The sequence below is a fragment of the Zea mays genome, chromosome 3 (genome assembly GCF_902167145.1).
Source record: "Zea mays cultivar B73 chromosome 3, Zm-B73-REFERENCE-NAM-5.0, whole genome shotgun sequence".
NCBI lineage: Eukaryota > Viridiplantae > Streptophyta > Magnoliopsida > Poales > Poaceae > Zea > Zea mays.
This window is the reverse complement of record NC_050098.1, coordinates 99,496,166-99,521,696: the sequence shown is the minus strand read 5'-3', so window position 1 is coordinate 99,521,696 and position 25,531 is coordinate 99,496,166. Positions and strand designations below refer to the sequence as shown.

At 45.0% G+C, this 25,531-nt stretch overlaps 1 long non-coding RNA gene across 1 annotated transcript; it reads left to right on the top strand.

Moving 5' to 3' along the window:
- The first annotated feature begins 23,839 nt into the window (after nucleotides 1–23,839).
- Nucleotides 23,840–24,976, top strand: LOC103650435 (uncharacterized). The gene is made up of 2 exons (XR_564149.3): nucleotides 23,840–24,413; nucleotides 24,710–24,976. It is a non-coding gene; the product is annotated as an uncharacterized lncRNA (long non-coding RNA).
- The last annotated feature ends 555 nt before the right edge of the window (nucleotides 24,977–25,531 follow it).

Genomic DNA, 25,531 nt, shown 5'->3' with positions numbered 1-25,531 from the left:
AGGAGCAAAGTGGCAACCGAAGGCCCTCTGGTCTGGGAGCACCGGACTGTCCGGTGTACACCATACAGTGTCCGGTGCACCACCGGACAGTGTCCGGTGCACCAGAGGACTCCAACTTGAACTCGTCACCTTCGGGAATTTCCAAAGGCACTCGCGCTATAATTCACCGGACTGTCCGGTGTACACCGGACAGTGTCCGGTGCACCACGGAGGAGCAGCCTCAGGAACTCGCCAGCTTCGGGAATCTCCAACGGCTAGTCCGCTATAATTCACCGGACTGTCCGGTGTGCACCGGACTGTCCGGTGCAACTCCGGAGCAACGGCTATCTCCGCGCCAACGGCTACCTGCGGCGCATTAAATGCGCGCACAGCGCGCGCAGAAGTCAGGCGCGCCCATACTGGCACACCGGACAGTAAACAGTACCTGTCCGGTGTGCACCGGACAACCAGGCGGGCCCACAAGTCAGAAGCTCCAACGGTCAGAATCCAACGGCAGTGATGACGTGGCGGGGGCACCGGACTGTCCGGTGTGCACCGGACTGTCCGGTGCGCCATCGAACAGACAGGTTCCCAACGGCCACTTTTGGTGGTTGGGGCTATAAATACCCCAACCACCCCACCATTCATTGCATCCAAGTTTTCCACTTCCCAACTACTACAAGAGCTCTAGCATTCAATTCTAGACACACCAAAGAGATCAAATCCTCTCCAAATTCCACACAACGCCATAGTGACTAGAGAGAGTGATTTGCTTGTGTTCTTTCGAGCTCTTGCGCTTGGATTGCTTTCTTCTTTCTTGATCCCTTCTTTGCAATCAAACTCACTTGTAATTGAGGCAAGAGACACCAAACCTGTGGTGGTCCTTGTGGGAACTTTGTGTTCCAAGTGATTGAGAAAAGAAAGCTCACTCGATCCGTGGATCGTTTGAGAGAGGGAAGGGTTGAAAGAGACCCGGCCTTTGTGGCCTCCTCAACGGGGAGTAGGTTTGCAAGAACCGAACCTCGGTAAAACAAATCTCCGTGTCTCACTTGCTTATTCGCTTGGGATTTGTTTTGCGCCCTCTCTCGCGGACTCGTTTCTTTATTACTAACGCTAACCCCGGCTTGTAGTTGTGTTTATATTCGTAAATTTCAGTTTCGCCCTATTCACCCCCCCTCTAGGCGACTTTCAATTGGTATCAGAGCCCGGTGCTTCATTAGAGCCTAACCGCTCGAAGTAATGTCGGGAGATCACGCCAAGAAGGAGATGGAGACCGGCGAAAAGCCCACTACAAGCCACGGGAGCACTTCATCGGAAGAGTCCCGCACCAAGAGAAGGGAGAAGAAGAAGAGCTCCTCCAACAAAGGAAAGGAGAAGAAATCTTCTTCTCACCACAAAGAGAAGAAGGAAAAATCTTCTTCCCACAAGCCGCATCGAAGTGGAGACAAGCAAAAGAGGATGAGGAAAGTGGTCTACTACGAAACCGACACTTCAACATCAACCTCCGGCTCCGATGCGCCCTCCGTAACTTCTAAACGCCAAGAGCGTAAGAAGTTTAGTAAGATCCCCCTACACTATCCTCGCATTTCTAAACATGCACCTTTACTTTCCGTCCCATTAGGCAAACCACCAACTTTTGATGGTGAAGATTATGCTAGGTGGAGTGATTTAATGCGTTTTCATCTAACCTCACTCCACAAAAGTATATGGGATGTTGTTGAGTTTGGTGCACAGGTACCATCCATAGGGGATAAGGACTATGATGAGGATGAAGTGGCCCAAATCGAGCACTTCAACTCTCAAGCGACAACGATACTCCTCGCCTCTTTAAGTAGAGAGGAGTATAACAAAGTGCAAGGGTTGAAGAGCGCCAAGGAGGTTTGGGATGTGCTCAAAACCGCGCACGAGGGAGATGAACTCACCAAGATCACCAAGCGGGAAACGATCGAGGGGGAGCTCGGTCGGTTCCGGCTTCGCAAAGGAGAGGAGCCACAACACATGTACAACCGGCTCAAGACCTTGGTAAACCAAGTGCGCAACCTCGGGAGCATAAAGTGGGATGACCATGAGGTGGTTAAGGTTATTCTAAGATCTCTTATTTTCCTTAACCCTACTCAAGTTCAATTAATTCGTGGTAATCCTAGATATACTAAAATGACCCCCGAGGAAGTAATCGGACATTTTGTAAGTTTTGAGTGCATGATCGAAGGCTCGAGAAAGATCAACGAGCTTGATGATCCATCCACATCCGAGGCTCAACCCGTCGCATTCAAGGCGACGGAGGACAAGAAGGAGGAGTGTACACCAAGTAGACAACCAATAGACGCCTCCAAGCTCGACAATGAGGAAATGGCGCTCGTCATCAAGAGCTTCCGCCAAATCCTCAAGCAAAGGAGGGGGAAAGACTACAAGTCCCGCTCCAAGAAGGTTTGCTACAAATGTGGTAAGCCCGGTCATTTTATTGCTAAATGTCCTATATCAAGTGACAGTGACCGAGGCGACGACAAGAAAGGGAGAAGAAAGGAGAAGAAGAGGTACTACAAGAAGAAGGGCGGCGATGCCCATGTTTGTCGGGAGTGGGATTCCGACGAAAGCTCAAGCGACTCCTCCGACGACGAGGACGCCGCCAACATCGCCGTCACCAAAGGGCTTCTCTTCCCCAACGTCGGCCACAAGTGCCTCATGGCAAAGGACGGCAAACGGAAGAAGGTTAAATCTAACTCCTCCACTAAATATGAATCTTCTAGTGATGATAATGCTAGTGATGAGGAAGATAATTTACGTACTCTGTTTGCCAACCTCAACATGCAACAAAAGGAGAAACTTAATGAATTGATTAGTGCCATCCATGAAAAGGATGATCTCTTGGATACCCAAGAGGACTTCCTTATTAAAGAAAATAAGAAGCATGTTAAGGTTAAAAATGCTTATGCTCTAGAAATTGAAAAATGTCAAAAATTGTCTAGTGAGCTAAGCACTTGCCATGAAACAATAGACAACCTTAGAAATGAAAATGCTAATTTGTTAGCTAAGGTTGATTCTCATGTTTGTAATGTTTCAATTCCCAATCCTAGAGATAATAATGATGATTTGCTTACTAGGATTGAAGAATTGAACATTTCTCTTGCTAGCCTTAGAGTAGAAAATGAAAATTTAATTGCTAAGGCTAAAGATTTTGATGTTTGCAAAGTTACTATTTCCGATCTTAGAGATAAAAATGATATTCTTCATGCTAAGATTATTGAACTTAATTCTTGCAAACCTTCTACATCTATTGTTGAGCATGTATCTATTTGTACTAGATGTAGAGATGTTGATGTTAATGCTATTCATGATCACATGGCTTTAATTAAACAACAAAATGATCATATAGCAAAACTAGATGCTAAAATTGCCGAGCACAACTTAGAAAATGAGAAATTTAAATTTGCTCGTAGCATGCTTTATAATGGGAGACGCCCGGGCATCAAGGATGGCATTGGCTTCCAAAGGGGAGACAATGTCAAAATTAGTGCCCCTCCTAAAAGATTGTCCAACTTTGTTAAGGGCAAGGCTCCCATGCCTCAGGATAACGAGGGTTACATTTTATACCCTGCCGGTTATCCTGAGAGCAAAATTAGGAGAATTCATTCTAGGAAGTCTCACTCTGGCCCTAATCATGCATTTATGTATAAGGGTGAGACATCTAGCTCTAGGCAACCAACCCATGCCAAGTTGCCTAGAAAGAAAACTCCTAGTGCATCAAATGATCATAACATTTCATTTAAAACTTTTGATGCATCTTATGTTTTGACTAACAAATCCGGCAAGGTAGTTGCCAAATATGTTGGGGGCAAGCACAAGGGCTCCAAGACTTGTGTTTGGGTACCCAAAGTTCTTGTGTCTAATGCCAAAGGACCCAAAACCATTTGGGTACCTAAAGTCAAGAACTAAACTTGTTTTGTAGGTTTATGCATCCGGGGGCTCAAGTTGGATACTCGACAGCGGGTGCACGAACCACATGACAGGGGAGAAGAAGATGTTCTCCTCCTACGAGAAAAACCAAGATCCCCAACGAGCTATCACATTCGGGGATGGAAATCAAGGTTTGGTCAAAGGTTTGGGCAAAATTGCTATATCTCCTGACCATTCCATTTCCAATGTTTTTCTTGTTGATTCTTTAGATTACAACTTGCTTTCTGTATCTCAATTATGTCAAATGGGCTACAACTGTCTATTCACTGATATAGGTGTCACTGTCTTTAGAAGAAGTGATGATTCAATAGCATTTAAGGGAGTGTTAGAGGGTCAGCTATACTTGGTAGATTTTGATAGAGCTGAACTTGACACTTGCTTAATTGCTAAGACTAACATGGGTTGGCTCTGGCACCGCCGACTAGCCCATGTTGGGATGAAGAATCTTCACAAGCTTCTAAAGGGAGAACACATTTTAGGATTAACAAATGTTCATTTTGAGAAAGACAGGATTTGTAGCGCATGCCAGGCAGGAAAGCAAGTTGGTGCTCATCATCCACATAAGAACATAATGACAACCGACAGGCCACTGGAGCTCCTACACATGGACCTATTCGGCTCGATCGCTTACATAAGCATCGGCGGGAGTAAGTACTGTCTAGTTATTGTGGATGATTATTCTCGCTTCACTTGGGTATTCTTTTTACAGGAAAAATCTCAAACCCAAGAGACCTTAAAGGGATTCTTGAAACGGGCTCAAAATGAGTTCGGCTTAAGGATCAAGAAAATAAGAAGCGACAACGGAACGGAGTTCAAGAACTCTCAAATCGAAGGCTTTCTTGAGGAGGAGGGCATCAAGCATGAGTTATCTTCTCCCTACACGCCACAACAAAATGGTGTAGTGGAGAGGAAGAATAGAACTCTATTGGACATGGCAAGGACCATGCTTGATGAATACAAGACTTCGGATCGGTTTTGGGCGAAAGCAGTCAACACCGCTTGCTACGCCATCAACCGGTTATATCTACACCGAATCCTCAAGAAGACATCATATGAACTCCTAACCGGTAAAAAGCCCAACATTTCATATTTTAGAGTCTTTGGTAGCAAATGCTTTATTCTTGTTAAGAGAGGTAGAAAATCTAAATTTGCTCCTAAGACTGTAGAAGGCTTTTTACTTGGTTATGACTCAAACACAAGGGCATATAGAGTCTTTAACAAGTCCACTGGACTAGTTGAAGTCTCATGTGACGTTGTGTTTGATGAGACTAACGGCTCTCAAGTAGAGCAAGTTGATCTTGATGAGATAGGTGAAGAAGAGGCTCCATGCATCGCGCTAAGGAACATGTCCATTGGGGATGTGTGTCCTAAGGAATCTAAAGAGTCTCCAAATACACAAGATCAACCGTCCTCCTCCATGCAAGCATCTCCACCAACTCAAGATGAGGATGAAGCTCAAGTTGATGAAGAAGAAGATCAATCAAATGAGCCACCTCAAGGTGATGGCAATGATCAAGGGGGAGATGTAAATGAGGAAGATAAGGAGGATGAAGAACCAAGGCCGCCACACCCAAGACTCCACCAAGCAATCCAACGAGATCACCCCGTCGACACCATCCTCGGCGACATTCATAAGGGGGTAACTACTCGATCTCGTGTTGCACATTTTTGTGAACATTACTCGTTTGTTTCCTCTTTTGAGCCACACAAGGTAGAGGAAGCACTCCAAGATTCGGATTGGGTGGTGGCGATGCAAGAGGAGCTCAACAACTTCACTAGAAATGAGGTATGGCATTTAGTTCCACGTCCTAACCAAAATGTTGTAGGAACCAAATGGGTCTTCCGCAACAAGCAAGATGAGCATGGTGTGGTGACAAGGAACAAAGCTCGACTTGTGGCCAAAGGATACTCCCAAGTCGAAGGTTTGGATTTTGGTGAAACCTATGCACCCGTAGCTAGGCTTGAGTCAATTCGCATATTATTGGCCTATGCTACTTACCACGACTTTAAGCTTTATCAAATGGACGTGAAAAGTGCCTTCCTCAATGGACCAATCAAGGAAGAGGTCTATGTTGAGCAACCTCCCGGCTTTGAAGACAGTGAGTATCCTAACCATGTCTATAAGCTCTCTAAGGCGCTTTATGGGCTCAAGCAAGCCCCAAGAGCATGGTATGAATGCCTTAGAGATTTCCTTATTGCTAATGGCTTCAAAGTCGGTAAAGCCGATCCTACTCTATTCACGAAAACTCTTGAAAATGATTTGTTTGTATGCCAAATTTATGTTGATGATATCATATTTGGGTCTACTAACGAATCTACTTGTAAGGAATTTAGTAGGATCATGACACAGAAATTCGAGATGTCAATGATGGGGGAGTTGAAGTATTTTCTAGGATTTCAAGTGAAGCAACTCCAAGAGGGCACCTTCATTAGCCAAACGAAGTATACACAAGACATTCTCAACAAGTTTGGGATGAAGGATGCCAAGCCCATCAAGACACCCATGGGAACTAGTGGGCATCTCGACCTCGACACGGGAGGTAAGTCCGTGGATCAAAAGGTATACCGGTCGATGATAGGTTCTTTACTCTATTTATGTGCATCTCGACCGGATATTATGCTTTCCGTATGCATGTGTGCAAGATTCCAAGCCGACCCTAAGGAAGCTCACCTTACGGCCGTGAAACGAATCTTGAGATATTTGGCTTATACTCCTAAGTTTGGGCTTTGGTATCCTAGGGGATCCACTTTTGATTTAATTGGTTATTCGGATGCCGATTGGACAGGGTGCAAAATCAATAGAAAGAGCACATCGGGGACTTGCCAGTTCTTGGGAAGATCCTTGGTGTCTTGGGCTTCAAAGAAGCAAAATTCGGTCGCTCTTTCCACCGCCGAAGCCGAGTACATTGCCGCAGGCCATTGTTGCGCGCAACTGCTTTGGATGAGGCAAACCCTGCGGGACTACGGTTACAAATTGACCAAAGTCCCCCTGCTATGTGATAATGAGAGTGCAATCAAAATGGCCGACAATCCCGTCGAGCATAGCCGCACTAAGCACGTAGCCATTCGGTATCATTTTCTTAGGGATCACCAACAAAAAGGAGATATCGAGATTTCATACATTAATACTAAAGATCAATTAGCCGATATCTTTACCAAGCCTCTTGATGAACAATCTTTTAACAAACTTAGGCATGAGCTCAATATTCTTGATTCACGCAATTTCTTTTGCTAGATTGCACACATAGCTCATTTTATATACCTTTGATCATGTCTCTTTCATATGCTATGACTAATGCGTTTTCAAGTCTATTTCAAACCAAGTCATAGGTGTATTGAAAGGGAATTGGAGTCTTCGGCGAAGACAAAGGCTTCCACTCCGTAACTCATCCTTCGCCGTCACTCCAAGCAACTCTCCATTCTAGGGGGAGAAAAGCATGAGCATCAAAAAAAGGGAACTTTGTCTTTGGGGGAGAAAGTAAGAGCCCAAAGCAAAAGGACCGGACTTCGTCTTTGGTATAATCTTAACTCATTTATTTATGACCAAAGGGGAAGAAAAGCACTTCGAGGGCTCTAATGATTCCGTTTTTGGCGATTCATGCCAAAGGGGGAGAAAGTAAGAGCCCAAAGCAAAAGGACCGCACCACCACCAATTTCAAAAACTTAGTGTTGAATATTTTCAATTGGTTTCCTATTGTGTTCAAAAGGGGGAGAAAGTCGTATTTCAAAAATGATATATCAAAACCCTCTTAAACACTAAGAGGAGGATCTCATTTAGGGGGAGTTTTGTTTAGTCAAAGGAAAAGTATTTGAAACAGGGGGAGAAAATTTCAAATCTTGAAAATGCTTCTCAAAATCTTATTCATTTGCCTTTGACTATTTGCAAAAGAACTCTGAGAAGGATTTACGAAAGAATTTGCAAAAACAAAACATGTGGTGCAAACGTGGTCCAAAATGTTATATAAGAATGAAACAATCCATGCATATCTTGTAAGTATTTATATTGGCTCAATTCCAAGCAACCTTTACACTTACATTATGCAAACTAGTTCAATTATGCACTTCTATATTTGCTTTGGTTTGTGTTGGCATCAATCACCAAAAAGGGGGAGATTGAAAGGGAATTAGGCTTACACCTAGTCCCTAATTAATTTTGGTGGTTGAATTGCCCAACACAAACAATTGGACTAACTAGTTTGCTCAAGTGTATAGATTATACAGGTGTAAAAGGTTCACACTTAGCCAATAAAAAGACCAAGTTTTGGATTCAACAAAGGAGCAAAGTGGCAACCGAAGGCCCTCTGGTCTGGGAGCACCGGACTGTCCGGTGTACACCGGACAGTGTCTGGTGCACCAGAGGACTCCAACTTGAACTCGTCACCTTCGGGAATTTCCAAAGGCACTCGCGCTATAATTCACCGGACTGTCCGGTGTACACCGGATAGTGTCCGGTGCACCACGGAGGAGCGGCCTCAGGAACTCGCCAGCTTCGGGAATCTCCAACGGCTAGTCCGCTATAATTCACCGGACTGTCCGGTGTGCACCGGACTGTCCGGTGCAACTCCGGAGCAACGGCTATCTCCGCGCCAACGGCTACCTGCGGCGCATTAAATGCGCGCACAGCGCGCGCAGAAGTCAGGCGCGCCCATACTGGCACACCGGACAGTAAACAGTATCTGTCCGGTGTGCACCGGACAACCAGGCGGGCCCACAAGTCAGAAGCTCCAACGGTCAGAATCCAACGGCAGTGATGACGTGGCGGGGGCACCGGACTGTCCGGTGTGCACCGGACTGTCCGGTGCGCCATCGAACAGACAGGTTCCCAACGGCCACTTTTGGTGGTTGGGGCTATAAATACCCCAACCACCCCACCATTCATTGCATCCAAGTTTTCCACTTCCCAACTACTACAAGAGCTCTAGCATTCAATTCTAGACACACCAAAGAGATCAAATCCTCTCCAAATTCCACACAACGCCATAGTGACTAGAGAGAGTGATTTGCTTGTGTTCTTTCGAGCTCTTGCGCTTGGATTGCTTTCTTCTTTCTTGATCCCTTCTTTGCAATCAAACTCACTTGTAATTGAGGCAAGAGACACCAAACCTGTGGTGGTCCTTGTGGGAACTTTGTGTTCCAAGTGATTGAGAAAAGAAAGCTCACTCGATCCGTGGATCGTTTGAGAGAGGGAAGGGTTGAAAGAGACCCAGCCTTTGTGGCCTCCTCAACGGGGAGTAGGTTTGCAAGAACCGAACCTCGGTAAAACAAATCTCCGTGTCTCACTTGCTTATTCGCTTGGGATTTGTTTTGCGCCCTCTCTCGCGGACTCGTTTCTTTATTACTAACGCTAACCCTGGCTTGTAGTTGTGTTTATATTCGTAAATTTCAGTTTCGCCCTATTCACCCCCCCTCTAGGCGACTTTCAGGTCTCTTGTGTCAGAACAGCTCCAATATCTTTTTCTTCAGCTGCAATGTATAATCTGAACGGTACTCCTACCTGTGGCGCTTTTAACACAGGAGCTGAAGACAAATACTTTCTAATGGGATCAAACGCTTCCTCCTGTTCTGCCCCCCAGGTGAATTCGACATCATTTTTAAGCCGAAGGATAGGAGTGAATGCATCAATCTTCCCGGCTAGGTTAGAAATAAACCTCCATAAGTAATTTACCTTGCTGAGGAACTTTTGTACATCAAGCTTACAGGTCGGAGGTCCCACATTCCGAATGGATTTAATTCGGTCAGGGTCTATCTCTATACCATGTTCATGAATGATGAATCCTAAGAACTTACCAGCCGACACTCCAAAAGCACATTTACGTGGGTTCATTTTCAGACCATACCGATGCATTTTATCAAAGGCTTTGCGCAAATCAGCTATATGAGAACTAAAACTTAGCCGATTTGACTACAATATCATCAATGTAGGCTTTCACAGTGTTTCCCAATAGCTCGTGAAAGATCAAATTCATAGCCCTCTGATAAGTAACACCAGCATTTTTCAGACCGAATGTCATAACAACCCAGTCAAATAAACCAATGAAGCCTGGACATATAAAGGCCGTTTTAGACGCATCTTCTTCGGCCATGAAAATCTGATTATATCCGGCATTACCGTCAAGAAAGCTAATAATTCTATTTCCTGATATATTATTGATCAATGTGTCGGCTATGGGCATGGGATATTCATCTTTAGGAGTTGTTCTATTCAAATTGCAAAAATCAATGCATACTCTAAGCTTACCTGATTCTTTCTTCTCCATCGGCACAATATTGGAGACCCACTCTGCGTATCTGCATGGTCTAATAAAATTAGCTTCTAGCAGCCGGTGAATTTCGTCCTTTATTCGTGGGAGAAGGTCTCGACGAAATGTTCTAGCTTTCTGCTTGAAAGGTCTGAAACTAGACTTAATGGGCAGCTGATGCTCTACTATCTCACGGCTTAACCCTAGCATCTTAGTGTAATTCCAAGCAAAGCAATCAGAATATTCCTTCAATAGACCGATCATTTCATCCCTAGGACCGGACTCTAGGGTCTTGTTCATAAAAGTCGGCCTTGGAGTTTTACCATCCCCCATATCGATCTCCTTCAACGGATCAGCCGATGTAAACCCCTGTCCTAATTTGTCGAGATCTCTGAATTCCTCTATTATGTCTCCCACAGGGGAATTAAATGATCTCTGTGTGACGGCGGACCGTCCGGTGTCGAGAGTTGGATCGTCTGCAACACTGGTTTTATGCTATGTCGATTGCTCAGCCTTAAAAGCCAAACCGTTTTGCGACAGACTAGACCGTTCGGTCTCAGAAGCCAGACCGTCTGTGACCAGGGACTCATTCATTCTATGTGTACTCATCATTTAAACTTTATTTAGGATTCAGCCGATTCTCCATCGGCTATAGCATTACAGGAATGAATCCTTTTTTATCTATACTTATGAATTGATGATTAGAAAAATCTACTCCTGTGAGACACGTAGCAGTCTCATATGTTCAAAGTACAGGGGCATCGACCATGGCAATACAAGCCAATGCATCAGCATGTACTTGTTCTACCTCGTCACGCACCCATTGTAGTAACATTTGATGTAGCGTTGAAGGTACACATTGATTAGCATGAATCCAATCTCTACCTAAGATTAGACTGAAATTTCCTTCTACATTAGCAACGAAGAATGCAGCAGCAAGGGTCTAAGTCCCAATGGTTAACTCAAAGGACGTGACTCCCTTGGCTTTGATCAAACTATCAGTTCCAACGCCACTGAGGGTCATGTTGGTCTTGACAAGTTCATTGTCCTGCTTACCTAATTTTCTGTATAATGAATAAGGCATTATATTTACGCCCCCCCCCCGACTACTAACATTTTAGCAATTGGTATCCCATCAATGTGACCACGCAAAAAATGCGCCTTTAAATGGTTTACGGATTCCTTTGGTTTAGTGAAGGCGGCCTCTTTAGGACCAAAGTCGAACTGAGCAACGACATGTTCATTGTCGCCGATAATAGCGCAATCGGTGGAGAATGTAATAATATTTACGTCCATACCTAGGTGTCCTGGAGAAGCTTCGTAGTCGACCAGGTCTTCCCCTAGTAGGTCGTCCTCCTCCATGGGTGTTGGCACGCCGTTGGAGGTGTCCTGGTGTAGTGTGGACGGTCCAGACTCAGGGGTTGGACGGTCCGTGCCCTGTGCAGACGGTCCTGCCTTTATAGCCCGACTGTCTGCCATACCTACAGAGAGCTGCACAATTGTTGTTTTATATTTTGTTTTTGTGGTCGTTTGCTTTTCCTCAATGGCCTTTGGTCTCCATCTCTTTTGTGGTGGCGGGTACTGAGGATGTGTGTCATTGAATATCTTTTCCGCCTCCTTTTCCTGGCTCGCCTTTGCTCTCAAGCGTTGTAATTTTTGCTTTTGGGACCATGTCAATCCCGATGGGCACCATCGAGGCATGGAGTATTTTTGATCGGCTATTTTGATGGCAGTTGTATCCTCTTTCTTTTTTGTGTTGACCGATTCACCAAAAATCATCGGCCCTTCATTATTTTCTTATACGACAACATCTGTTATACCTATTTTGATGATGTCCTTTTTTGTCGTTCTCTCAGTTGCTGTAGGTATATGCCCCCTGTCAGATTGGTCGACCTTTGCGGCCAAGTAGTCCGACAATCTTGCTGGGCTTGTGCCTGGTGACCGGATTGAGTGGCGCTCAATCGGTCCTGTACTGGAGGTGCCAACCTGTTGAATACAGATGCTTGGGGTGCCCCCCAAGCGGGGTACCGTGGCATCCCAAATGGATATGGTGGCATACCCCACATTTGATTCGAGGCGTATGGCGGTGGTACGTATGTATATTGATATGGCATAAGTAGACATGGGGGTGGAGGTGTCCATGCAGGTATGTTAGGCCTCAACTGGATAGTATGACCTTCCATCTTTTCCGATTTGTGAGGTGGTCCAATCAGTCTTACCTGCTGTTGCTCCTGAATGGGTGTGCAAGGTCGCTTCGCTGGCCGGTCACTTGAGCCGGCCTTCTTTTTCACAAATTTGGATAATAATTGATCGAAGGTCAGGCCAGATTTGACCAGCCGACTATCCATGCTTTAAATGTATTAGTTTCCACGTACCTATCTCTGGTCGTCGTGGTTTGAAGGTACGCGGTCGTTGCGGGTCCTTAGTGTTGCCGGGCCGTCCGCTAGAATGCTTCGGACCATCCAGCGATGCTTCGGACCGTCCGCGTTTGGACGTTGGACTGTTCGTGATGCGCAGTACGGGTTCCCGCACCGTTCCCCTTGTCTGCGCTTGCCCCCTAGTGCCGGAGGTTGTGATGGTCACCTTTAGGGTCTCCCCTCCATCAGGAGTCTTTTTGGCCACTACTTTCCTGCAAGAAATTTTATTATTTTCATCGGCCTTCCTCGCGTCGCCGATGATGACTTCTTTGCCTTTTTCCTTATTGGTTGTGCTGGGCCGAATTAGGACCTTTTTGCTCTCGAAGTCGATCACTGTTGGGGGCCTTCGGCTTCCGAAGGTCCTCAAAAACATGATTTGACAATGTTTTCCAAGTGAAATATGCAAACAGGTATCTTCGGAATCGGGTTACAGGTATACAAGAGTATGTTCAAGACGAAGCTTGAGTAGGATGGAAAGCGATCATGACGAAGGATAAGATGACGAAGCTATGCGCAGGAAGGCTTTGGCATGACAGCAGAAAAGGGGAACCGACTTAAAGATGAAAAGCCAATTTAGGCCTCGAAGAATTACTATAGAGTTATTGATAAATGTAAAGGGCATTAATGTAATTCTACATGGGCTGCGTCCCGTGCTTATAAATAGTTGAACAGTACTCCCGTACTGTTCACGCGGACTTGGCATTTGCTTTTCGCATCACGCCTGTACCTTTACTTTTTGCCAGTCCGAAGGTACATTTATAATCTGTTATTGTGAATTTGATAATGCAAATAAAAATAAGTTGATGATAATATCTGTATTATTATTCGTATTTCATATATGTATTTTTCTTTATCATTAATCGAGTTTACGAAGGTCTTTTCCTTCATAACCTTCGTCCAGGATTTAGTATATCCGAAAGGATATAATGTCTTGAAGGACGAAGGACCTTAATACTTAACACTTTTTATGTTGCCTTGTTCTTAACTCTTAGCATTTGAGAACAAGTCCCCAACATTGGCGCCCACCTCCGGTGAACTCACGTCCATTTTTTGAGTTTTAAACATCTTCGGCAAGCATCACCTTCGTCATGCCGCCGAAGAAAGTTTCAGCTACAGGGGCTGCCACTCTGCAGCCACTGGATCCCAATCAGGACGTCCTTTCTCTTAGGGAGGCCCGAAGCCAGAAGAGGAAGGCCGCTAGTCCAACGCCTCCGGAGGACGACTTGGATCAAGAAATCCAAAACTTGGAGATGCTCCATCAACAAGTTCAACGAAAGAAGGAAAAGATGGCTCGTCTAGCTGACCTACAGAGGCAGATAGATGAAGCTTCGGAAGAAGCTCGTCATCTTGCTCAAGATGACCAGAACCAAAGGCCTCCGCGCAGAGAGCTTCATCAGGAGGGCTTCTACAATGAGGACGACTGGTATGAAGATTTCCATCATGGAAATTTTGCTTTTGATGATGCTTCTCCTCTGTCAACAAAACTGCAGGCTACACCATGGCCCCAGTCTTACAAGCCACCCCAGCTCCCCATGTACGACGGTCATCAGACCCGAAGCAATTCTTGATGAGCTATGAGGCAACCATATCTTCGTATGGTGGCAATACTGCAGTCATGGCAAAGTCTTTCGTCATGGCCGTCAAGAGTGTTGCACAAACCTGGTACTCTTCTCTTCGGCCAAGAACAATCACCTCATGGCAAAAGCTGAAGGACATGTTGATAACCAGCTTCCAAGGGTTTCAGACGAAGCCGGTCACTGCTCAAGCTTTATTTCAGTGCACCCAGGACCACGAAGAATACCTTCAGGCGTCTGAGGGCACAAGCACCGACAGTGCCCAATGAAATTGTCATTGAGGCCATGATCATGGGACTTCGGCCAGGACCTTCAGCTCAATATTTTGCCAGGAAGCTTCCTCAAACTTTGGAGAAGCTGCTCTAGAAGATGGACGAGTATATTCGAGCTGACAATGACTTTCGCCAAAGAAGGGAGGAAGCATTCAGGTTCTCTGAAATGACCAGGGGCTTCGGAGGAAGATTTCATCCGAGGCACGTCAGGTCAATTCACAACTCTACTCAAAGTGATGATAGAGAGAGTCAACAGCAAAGGCCACAATACTCCTCGCAAGCTTCGGGGCAGCAGCAAAACTCTTTCCGGCCGCTAGCGCCAAGGGGCAGAGGCGCCAGGGGCTTAGGGGGAAGATTTGGGGATCAGCCAAGAAAAATGTATTGCCTATTCTGTGGTGAAGACAAGGGCCATACCACCAGGATGTGCCATGTTACCATCCAAAAGCAAAAGGAAATAGCAGAAGCTGCAGCACAACAGAGTCAGCCGAAGTAAGTCATGCATACTGCTTCGTACCATTCACCTTATATTCCAGAATATGTTGGCAATCACCCTGCAGCCTCTGTTGCTTCGGCAAGTCAACCCCAAGCATCTTGGCAACAGCCTCCACCGCCACCACCAACGCAACGAGGTCAGCAGCCAGAAGGGAGTCAGCACACTCACCTTCAGCGGGACTTCAGAGAGGAGTCCGAAGCTCGCACAGTCAATAGCACTGTGCCAGAGTCGAAGCATATTTACTGACAAATATCCTACCTCGACAGCAGTTTTTCGCATTTTCGCATTCAGTCTTATTTTCTTTTTAATAAGGAACAATTATGGGAAGTTTAAGTGCTTTTTACCGTTTTCAATCTCATGTAACAGTTTCGTTTTTTACCATAATGAAAATATATCTTCTCTATAGGCTTAAGTTGCCGAAGCATAAAAATTTTTGGGGGCAAGAAGGACCTTCGAATTATCAAAAAATTGTTCTAAGGAACGCAGTGCAATTTCTTCGAAGCAGCAAAAAGTCGTTCCTAAGGGAGCGCAGTGTAAGTTTTCTGCTCAAAAGTCGTTTCGAAGGGAATACAGAGCTTACAGCGAAAAATAAACGCTGATTCCGCTGAAAGTAAAAGGCGAAGAAGCTCCTAAGGGAGGCTTACAGCGAAAAATAAACGCTGATTCCGCTGAAAGTAAAAGGCGAAGAAGCTCCTAAGGGAGGCTTACAGCGAAAAATAAACGCTGATTCCGCTGAAGTAAAAGGCGAAGAAGCTCCTAAGGGAGGCTTACAACGAAAAATAAACGCTGATTCCGCTGAAGTAAAAGGCGAAGAAGCTCCTAAAGGAGGCTTACAGTGAAAATAAAATGTCGACCTTCGGCAAATATCATTTTGCATAACATCACATCATTACATCATTTGCATAGCATAACATCATACATCATAGTGCATCAACAACGCAAGAAGGGGGGTCTCAATATTGATATCCGAAGATCGTTTTGAAATTGAAGAGTTATATCTTCGTCAAACTCTGAAATGGAAAGATCTATTGATTATTGATTTTACAAGGACTGGCTACTAATTTTATGAGAGCACGGATATTATTTACGAAGCATGAAAAGAAGGGAAGGTGTTTTTTCGCCGAAGGCTCAAAAACGGTATGTATATGATGTTTCATGCATCGTAAATAATAGAACTATAAACAGCTAATATATTACATCCAAAGTTACACAATATTACACATGATTCTCAACAAACATTACATTCTAAATGTTTTTACAACAGCATCTAATCTTCCCTTAGTACTACTTCTGCAGCTTCATTTAGAAGCTGATCAACAACCTTATCCATGATGGCTTCATCCATTTGCCTAATTTCGTCATCCCCCTTCGTGTGGGGGCCCGGAGATGGCTCAACAGGTTCTGAGGGAAGAGTAGATACAGATTTATTACTATTACAAACCATGAACAAGTTTGAAATCAAAAAATTACAACAAAGAGTCAAAAACCACTAGTTAATACCTATTCGCCCTTCGGGCTCTGCGCTTTTCTCAGCGGCCTCTGCTACTTTTCTAGCATCATGGATGCCTTTTTCGCTTTTTTGAATAATTTCTTGGGCCATTTCCCGGCCACCATTGTCCCATATGTCGGTGAAAAATTTTCCACCGACCAAGCTTGCTTCGGCCGAGGGATCTTTTATATCTTCGGAAGATAAGGCAGTTTCAGATTGTGCCAAAGATTTCACATGCTCACAGCCTTTCTTCTCCAAAATAGTAGCAATCCCCCTGGCACCCGAAAAGGCGCATATGTCTCCGCGGCTATTTAAAATTTCCTCAAAGGCCTCAGCTTCGTGACTGATCCATTCAATCGGGGCTTCGGGGTTACCCCTTGTGAAGTTTTCTTCGCTCGAGAATGCGCCAACGCTGGCGAAGCTGGATTTTATTTTCTTAGCACATTCTATGGATTTGTCATAGCACCTTTTCTTGGATGCACGAAGCTCTTCAACATTTCTTTCTAAATGACTTGCCCACTGTCTAAGTTCTCGTTTCGTCTCTTCAAGTATGCGTTCTTCTTTGGCTCTGGCTAGTTGTTTCCGAAGATCCTCAATTCCGCGCTTCTGAGCCTCAGCTTGAGCTTTAGAAGTAGCTTCGTCTTCCTTTATCTTATCCACCAATGTAAGCAGAATTTTATCTTTTTCCAAAGCTTCGTTCCTCAGCTTAATAACCTTTGTTCGTAGGTTGTTGAAAACAATATTATAGCTCTCGTCTTCAGCATTCTTTTGCGCTCTCAAAGAGTTGCTAAGTATTAAACCCTATATGAAAAGAATTAGTATAAGAATAAAAGAATGATTCAAAAATTATAAATTTTCAAACATACAATTTTCATACCTTCAGACTATTATATGCAAGGCTATCCGCAAGATCGTCCTTCGTCATAGCGCAGAGGCCAGCTTCAAGCTTCGGAAACCCCATACTTCTAGCCATCTCCCGGCAGACAGATAATTCTTTGTTGTCTGGGAGGCAGTACAAGAAGTCATCTTCGTCTGTGCCATTGAATACTAAGGACCCCTTTGGATACTTTAGTTCTCGGGCATAGTGATTAGCTTCAAAAATCTCTTCTTCAGATAATCTTTTCCCGAAGCATATCGTACAATATAATCAAGGGCTTTGGAGGATGCTTCGGGGGCAGCAGTGTCAGTTTCTTCAACCAAAATTGGCTCTGCCATTTTTGTTTCTTCGGCTTCCAAGGGTTTTACCTTGGTGGGCTCTGAAGGCCCAGCTTCAGTCTCAGATTGTTGCTTTGAAGCTTCGGCAACAAAGGCTTCAGTATGCACTTCAGAAGTTTCAACAATTTTCTTCGGAGTTGTGCTTGAAGACTTAATTGTCTCCAAAACATCCAACACATTAACCATCCTTTTTCTTTTCGGGGTCACTGCTGGACCCTTTTGGCTTTTTATTGCCTCAATTTTTGTTGAAGGACTTAAAACTTCTGATGTCTTCGTTTCTTTAGTCCTCGGTTCTTCTATCTTTTCTGTTGCTAGCACTTCGGCCAGCTCTTCGATGTTTGGCAGCGGAGTTGGTTCTTTAGCTTCGGTGGCCGAAGAGGTCTCACCGACAAACTCAGGCACTATGGCCGGTTCAATATAACGTGGCCGGTGTGTGAGAACCTTTACCCTTTTCCTCTTCGGCGCTGGCTCGCTAGGAGCGGCTGAAGCAGTTTCTTTCGCAGAAGATGTATTCTTTCTTTTTTGACCCCGCGCTGGATAACGATAGTCGGGGTAGACAAACCCAATTGCATCAAATACTCGGTTGAGCCTCTTATTCTTTCGGCCTCCGAAGGCCGCTGATAATGCAGTATCTTCGGCCTTTGAGTATACTCCAAGCAATTCATCACTTACGGTCTCAATGCTTTTTAGCCAGTCGTCATCTGGCTCGACGAATTTATCTCCATATTGGAATGTGTATTTTAGCTTAACTAATCCACCTTCGTCAGTTTCTTTAACGGTCTCCTTCGGCATTTCCCACTTTTCTACAAGTGGCCATACTCTGAAGGCAATGTGCTCTTGGACCAAATCTCTTGTCCCAATAAAAGAGCACACTGCGCCGAAGGCTCTCTGGCCGGCTGTTTCATCCATCTCCACCTTCGGCCTCCGAAGGCCGAAGCGTTGCCAAATAGGGCGCATAATGATACCTTTAATATCTTCCCGAGTTTTTAAATCATTCTTCACATAAAACCATTTTGTCATCCAGTTGTCGGGCCATCTTTTCCGAAAGGTTGGCACGGGACAGCTTGACCCAGATCGGGCGCCGAAGCTGTAACAGCCAAAATTGTTGTGATACTGCTCTTTACCCCAAGGCTTCGTCTCGTACAATAACTCATGTATATTGCAGAAACTTTTTGCATTTGGTTCTAAACCTTGGCTCCTTACGGCCCAGACGAAAATGCCCATTCTTATGATTGATTCGGGAGTCAGTTGATGAAGGTAGACTTCAAATATCTTCAGTACTTCCACGACAAAACTGCTAAAGGGAAATCGCAATCCAGCCTTCAAAAAGCTTCGGAAGATTACGACTTCATTCGCTTCGGGAGTAGGCACAGTCTTCTCCCCGTCATCTGCCCTGACAATAGACATGTCTCGAAAATACCTTCCCCTCATGGTATCAAGTTGACTCTGTTTAATGCTCGATTTTCCGAAGACTGTGTGACTTGGTCGCCATGGTCGATCTTCGGAGTCTTCACCCCCACTTTCTACATCATAACTGTCACTATCACCAGTATCTTCAGATAAACCCTCCTTGGGTCTCCCTAGTGATCTTCTCTGTATTGGTCTTTGCCATTGACTGAAGAAAGCCGAGATGCATCTCCTCAGAAAGGCTCAGCTTCGATTCAGCAACAGTTTTCTTGTCTTCAGACATCTTCGTAAACGCTGAGAAAGTGCACTCGAAACCGAAGCTTAAAAGTTTAAAAAGCCAAGCAAAAGTTGTAGCGCGCAAGCTAAAAGTTGGGTGAACAAGAGCAGATGACAAGATAGCGTGCCAAATGAACCCGTGGTGAGTTCTTATTTATACGCCTAATGCGTTGAAACTGGAGAGTCCCGCCTGTCAAAGACTGTTGCTATTCTAGCAAAGGGAAGGTGTTTTTTGGGACCTTCGGCTTAAAGCCTTCATCCATGTCGCAATATGAATTTATCATCCCAACAAATTAATATTGCGAGGGGCTACTGTTGGGGGCCTTCGGCTTCCGAAGGTCCTCAAAAACATGATTTGATAATGTTTTCCATGTGAAATATGCAAACAGGTATCTTCGGAATCGGGTTACAGATATACAAGAGTATGGTCAAGACGAAGCTTGAGTAGGATGGAAAGCGATCATGACGAAGGATAAGATGACGAAGCTATGCGCAGGAAGGCTTCGGCATGACAGCAGAAAAGGGGAACCGACTTAAAGATGAAAAGCCAATTTAGGCCTCGAAGAATTACTATAGAGTTATTGATAAATGTAAAGGGCATTAATGTAATTCTACACGGGCTGCGTCCCGTGCCTATAAATAGTTGAACAGTACTCCCGTACTGTTCACACGGACTTGGCATTTGCTTTTCGCATCACGCCTGTACCTTTACTTTTCGCAAGTCCGAAGGTACATTTATAATCTGTTATTATGAATTTGATAATGCAAATAAAAATAAGTTGATGATAATATTTGTATTATTATTCGTATTTCATATATGTATTTTTCTTTATCATTTATCGAGTTTACGAAGGTCTTTTCCTTCATAACCTTCGTCTAGGATTCAGTATATCCGAAAGGATATAATGTCTTGAAGGACGAAGGACCTTAATACTTAACACTTTTTATGTTGCCTTGTTCTTAACTCTTAGCATTTGAGAACAAGTCCCCAACAATCACGTTCATTGGAAAGGGCTCCGTGTCTACCTGCATTTCCTGAAATTTCAATCGTCCTTCATTAATGGCCGATTGAATCTATCGACGAAATACATTACAATCATTAGTGGCATGAGAAAACGAGTTGTGCCACTTGCAATACGTGTAACAGTTTAGTTCGTCGATGGATGGAACAATATGTTTATCTTAATGTTACCATTTTTGAGAAATTCATCGAATATCTTATCATACTTGCCCACATTAAATATAAATTTAGTTTCCTCTTGTTGTTTCTTCTGAACCGGTTGTAAGGAGGAACAAGCCGAAGATTTGGCCTGTTTTGGCAAACCATTTCAAAAGCGTATACCTCTGTTGATTCGTCGTCTGAGCTACTTTGGTCACATTCTACTATGTGGACATTGTGATGAATAGCTTTAGCAGTCTCTTTGCTTCGGCTTTCACAAGCCAAAGCTCTATGATGTAATTCTGCTAGTGTGAAAAAATGGGCGCCTTCTAATTTTTCTTTTAAATAATATCATAATCCATCAAAGGCTAAACCTGCTAGATATTTTTCTGCCAAATAAATCTGAAAGCATCGGTTTCTTGTATCCAGGAATCTCTGGATGTAATCATTAACCGATTCATCTTTCGCTTATCGCATGCCCACTAAGTCTACCAAATCTAACTCATAGTCACCGGAAAAGAAGTGATCATGGAATTTTTGTCCTAAATCTCCCCATGACAAAATAGAATTAGGGGGTAACGTGGCATACCATGCGAATGCGATTCCTGTTAAAGATAATGAAAATAAACATACACAGAACGCCTTTGTGTCAGCCAATTCTCCTAATTGCGCTAAAAACTGGCCTATGTGTTTTGCAAATTTGAGTTTCCTAGTCCCCTGTGGGCATGGGTGGTGGTCAAATAAGCTGTCATAAGGCCTCCGATATGACCGTCCCTAGGGACCATGCTTACTCTGAGCTTATCTCGGAATGCCCTAGCTATTTCTTCCCTCACTATATCAATGGCAGCCGGTGCGAGACCACCGGCTCTCTGGTCAAACATAGGTGAGGTTGATTGGATATTAGCATGTTGTCTTCCTCCCCATTGGTTTGAGTTCTGCGGTGCATTACTATTTACCCTATAAGGTTCATAGGACTCACCAATCCTTTCCGACCCTTTAGGTGGAGCCGGAAAGTATTCACCCCCACGGGTTTGGGACCCTGTATTAATGGGCTAGTGCATTGTATATTGCGACAAGAAGTGTTACTAAGACGGATGAGGATTTAGGTAACAATCCTCCTCAAACATCCCTGTGTCGGACCGTCTGGTCGGATACGCGGACCGTCCGGTCGGATATGCTGACCGTCCGTGATCATATGCGAACGGTCTGTCTGGGTGGTTCAGGGCTTGTGTAGCATGTGGTGGCTCGGACGCATATCTCGGTAACTCATTAAAAATGGGAACGGCCGTCGCTGGCCTGGACGGTCCGCTCTCACGTGAGGACAGTCTGAACATGTGCAGATCAGCTAATTTACTGCTGATGTGCGTAGAAGGCTGTGGTTGCTCAGGGTATGTGTCCATCGGCATCCCATAAAGGGGTTGTGACTGGTCGTGACAACCTGTAGCCGATGAATTACGTGTGTTTTCCCCCAATTCAACCTCGTGCGAAGCAAAATTTGCAACAGTGGATTTATCAAACGCAAATTTATCAAATGCACGTACTAGCCTTTTATAATCTTTTTGTATACCCCCTACGATATGTTGCATTTGCTCTCGCCGTTCATCTATGTAAGCTTCAAGAGATTGGAGCTCGATGGTGTTACTTACATTTGGGGTATCTGTTGTGTGTCGGAGCGAAGCCAGATCAGTTGCCCATTGCCGAACGACCTTGTTGTTCCTGTCCACCTTGAAGTTGGCCAAGAACTTTGCCTTTGCTTCTTGGATCAGCTGCTCCTTGTGCTCCTCTAATTGGAGCTGTTCGTCAGCCGACAAGGTTTCCCAAGTCGGCTCTATGATATTGCTGGCGGAAACATCAGAGCTATCCTTTGAACCGGCCATTGAGGGCCGATCTTGATAAGTCTATACAAATGTAGATTATTCACAAAGACAACAATAGCCTTGTTTGTTTATTTGAGGTGGGGAAAGAAGGATGGCATATATTGTAATTTCTATTTACATAACCATGTGTTGTGCCAAAAATAATCTCAAATAAGCTACTCTTGAGAAGATTATGAGATTATCATAATCTAGGCTTTAAATTATATAATCTAAACCCATAATCTAGGTGTTTATTTACTTGCTGGATTTTTTGTGTTGGATTATATAATCTGGACATATTATAATCTGAAACAAATAGGACCTTAATACCTTGTAACCGAACATAGTCTACACGGGGTCACACTAGATCGTCAACCGCCCTCATCCCCTCTCTGTCATGCCAATCCAAACCCTAGCCGCCGCTGAGTGCCAGGCCTCCGAGAACACCAGGTCAGCCTGCGTGCCGATCCACACTGCCCTGCTCTGCACACCCTCCCCATGAAGGTGCCCTCCGTGTGCCCACCCACTATGCATGCGCCAACGGCGTCCGCATGTCCATCGCACGAGCCGCACGCTCCTATAGCAGAGATCCATGGCAGATTCACCCCTCTCTCACCGGCGCATTCGCGAACCTCTTTCAGGTCATCTCCTCCTTCATCGCTAAGGCGCCCTACACCGGAGATCGCGGGATGGTTCTGCGCGGCTCCTAGGCCACCAGGCCATAGCGGATCTCGCCAAGATCGCTTCCTCACTCCTCTTCCTGAAGGCGACAACGACTGTGTGGAGGAGGCATCGGGGGTCAGCGAAGAGGTGGTTGCGTTTACGCGGGGCTCAGCCGCGCGGCTCGACCTATGTCTCATCTTCCCCCTCCTCCCCGATGACGTGGACTCCCATGGTGTTGGCGTCGATCCGCGCACCAATCACTGTGATGAGAACCAGCGGCGGTGCTCTCTGCACAGGTGAGGATGGTCCGCGCTAGAGGCTGGACGGTCCGCGACTTAGAGCAGGGCTCAGGTTTCCAGCCTGACGGGCCGGACGGTCCGAGCGTGTGCATGGGCGGCAAGGTTCGCCGATGGTGCCTGAATTTCGCTCCCGGGAGGGACCCCATCGGGGAGGAGAGACCCTAGGTGTTGTCTAGGCTCGACAGACTGACCTAGACACCTCTAATCGACATAGAGTCGAAGAGAAGCGGAGAATTTGGAGATTGGAAGATTAAACTAGAACTAGACTAGAACTACTCCTAAATGTACAAGATAAAACGCGGATTGTATTGATTGTAGGTTCGATTGATGATCTTTAGTCGACCGTATTCCTCTTTATTTATAGAGGAGGGGGCTGTATTCGTTACAAACAAATCTCCTGAGTTAATTTCGCGAATCTAGACAACAACCATAGCAAGAAACTCGAAACCCTAATTAGCTCTGCGCGCGTGTGGACTTTCCGGACCACCAGTGCGGACCGCCGTCCGGCCGTCTGTTTTGGGGCTCAACACATGGTTTGTGGCTTCATGATATCCTTTTTTGCCTCCCGAGATGCTCTTTCCCCGACACAACACAGGAGGAGGACGCGACCACCATTGCTCACCATGGTCATGGCGACAGCCACACCACCTCAAGGGATTCCAACCGAACGATTTCTAACCTAGTCGTAATTGATGCCTACATTTTGGTTCAGTCAATCCACGACTCCATGTTTCCTTGCCTAGTGGAATCACAACGCCATCATCCCTATCCCTTTCGTGGTGCCCTCGCTTCCGCCGCCTCCCCAAACCACTGGCGATTCGTACGATGACTTCCAAGCGTCGTCTCCCTAAATCCCTTGTCCTGTCCTTCCCTCGGCTAGGACCAGCGACTAGGCCACCCCTTGCCGCCTGCCCAGCCAGCGCCAGCGCCCCCACCCAGCGACCCCGCCATCACCGGTGACCAGCCCCAACCCCATCACAAGGTTGGCGACAAGGAAGCGGATGTCGCCATCATCGAAACTGATGGGTCCAAGGCGGGGTCATCCTCATCGCACTCGTCTCGACTGCTCTGGGAGCTAGGCATCCACGTCTCCTAGCTGCTTGTGCTGCTACTTCTTGTAGGTAGGCTTCGACAATCCGGGAACTACTTGTGGTTGCAAACATAGCCAAACTTGTCAGCATTGCGACCCTTGGTGGATGAATGGGGTCTGCAATAGATGAATGTTCTTGTTTTTCATCTTTAGATGTTGCGCTTTATGTTCCATTGGACGTATCAGTATACTTGCAGCCAAGGATTTATTCATCTTCTTTTCCCCTTTTGACCACGTCAGGGAAATTGGACTTAAGGGCTTCAGACATTTTTAAGTGCACTGTACTTTTTTCATCCAACTCAAGGCCCGCTCTTTGTGAATTATCAGGTCATTCATGGGCATTGGTAATATCTTGCCTGTCAAGTGGCGTTAACACATTGTGTTGATGAACCTGAAGACATATGATATGCTCGAAAGGGTGTTGTAAACATGTTCAGACTTGAGAGTGTAAAATTGTAGATTTTTGGTGGTAATATCGTTTTCTCCTGGCAAGATGTGGCTATTGTAATCTAAAAGTGTGTGTCTAACTTGTACTTTCCAAACTGTTCTGAGATAATGTCGAATATTGTGAGGACTTCGATTTGGTAGACTACATATTAACGCATCCAATTTCTATATTAAGAAAAAATGCATATAATTAGACTTCATGATAAAAAAAATGCTTGTGCTAGTTTCAGTTCTTTAGTGTTTTTATGATTATATCTATATTGTTTAATTATGAACAACTTTTATCTGAATCTGAATGTAACATATTACTAATTTTTTTATTTACATTGTGATACATGTTGGTTGACTTACATCTCATATTCCTATTGCAGTTATCTCTTATATTGTAGTTATCTAGAACCGCGTCGCCCCTCCATTCATCCTTGACAACGCCGCATGTGTTGCTTTACGTGTTTAGGGCTTCAGATTTAAGCATTTTTTCTTAATCTTACACTCCAATCTAATGTTCAATTGGAAAATGGCCCACTGTAGTGACAGAGATTCAACATTGTAATGTCTTTACGGATTGTATGCTTCACTGGGACCTCACCAAGAATTTGCAATAGCAGCCTCATGCACTTAGAGGGTGTTTGGTTTCTATAGACTAATTTTTGGTCCCTCTATTTTATTCCATTTTAGTATCTAAATTGCTAAATATGGAAA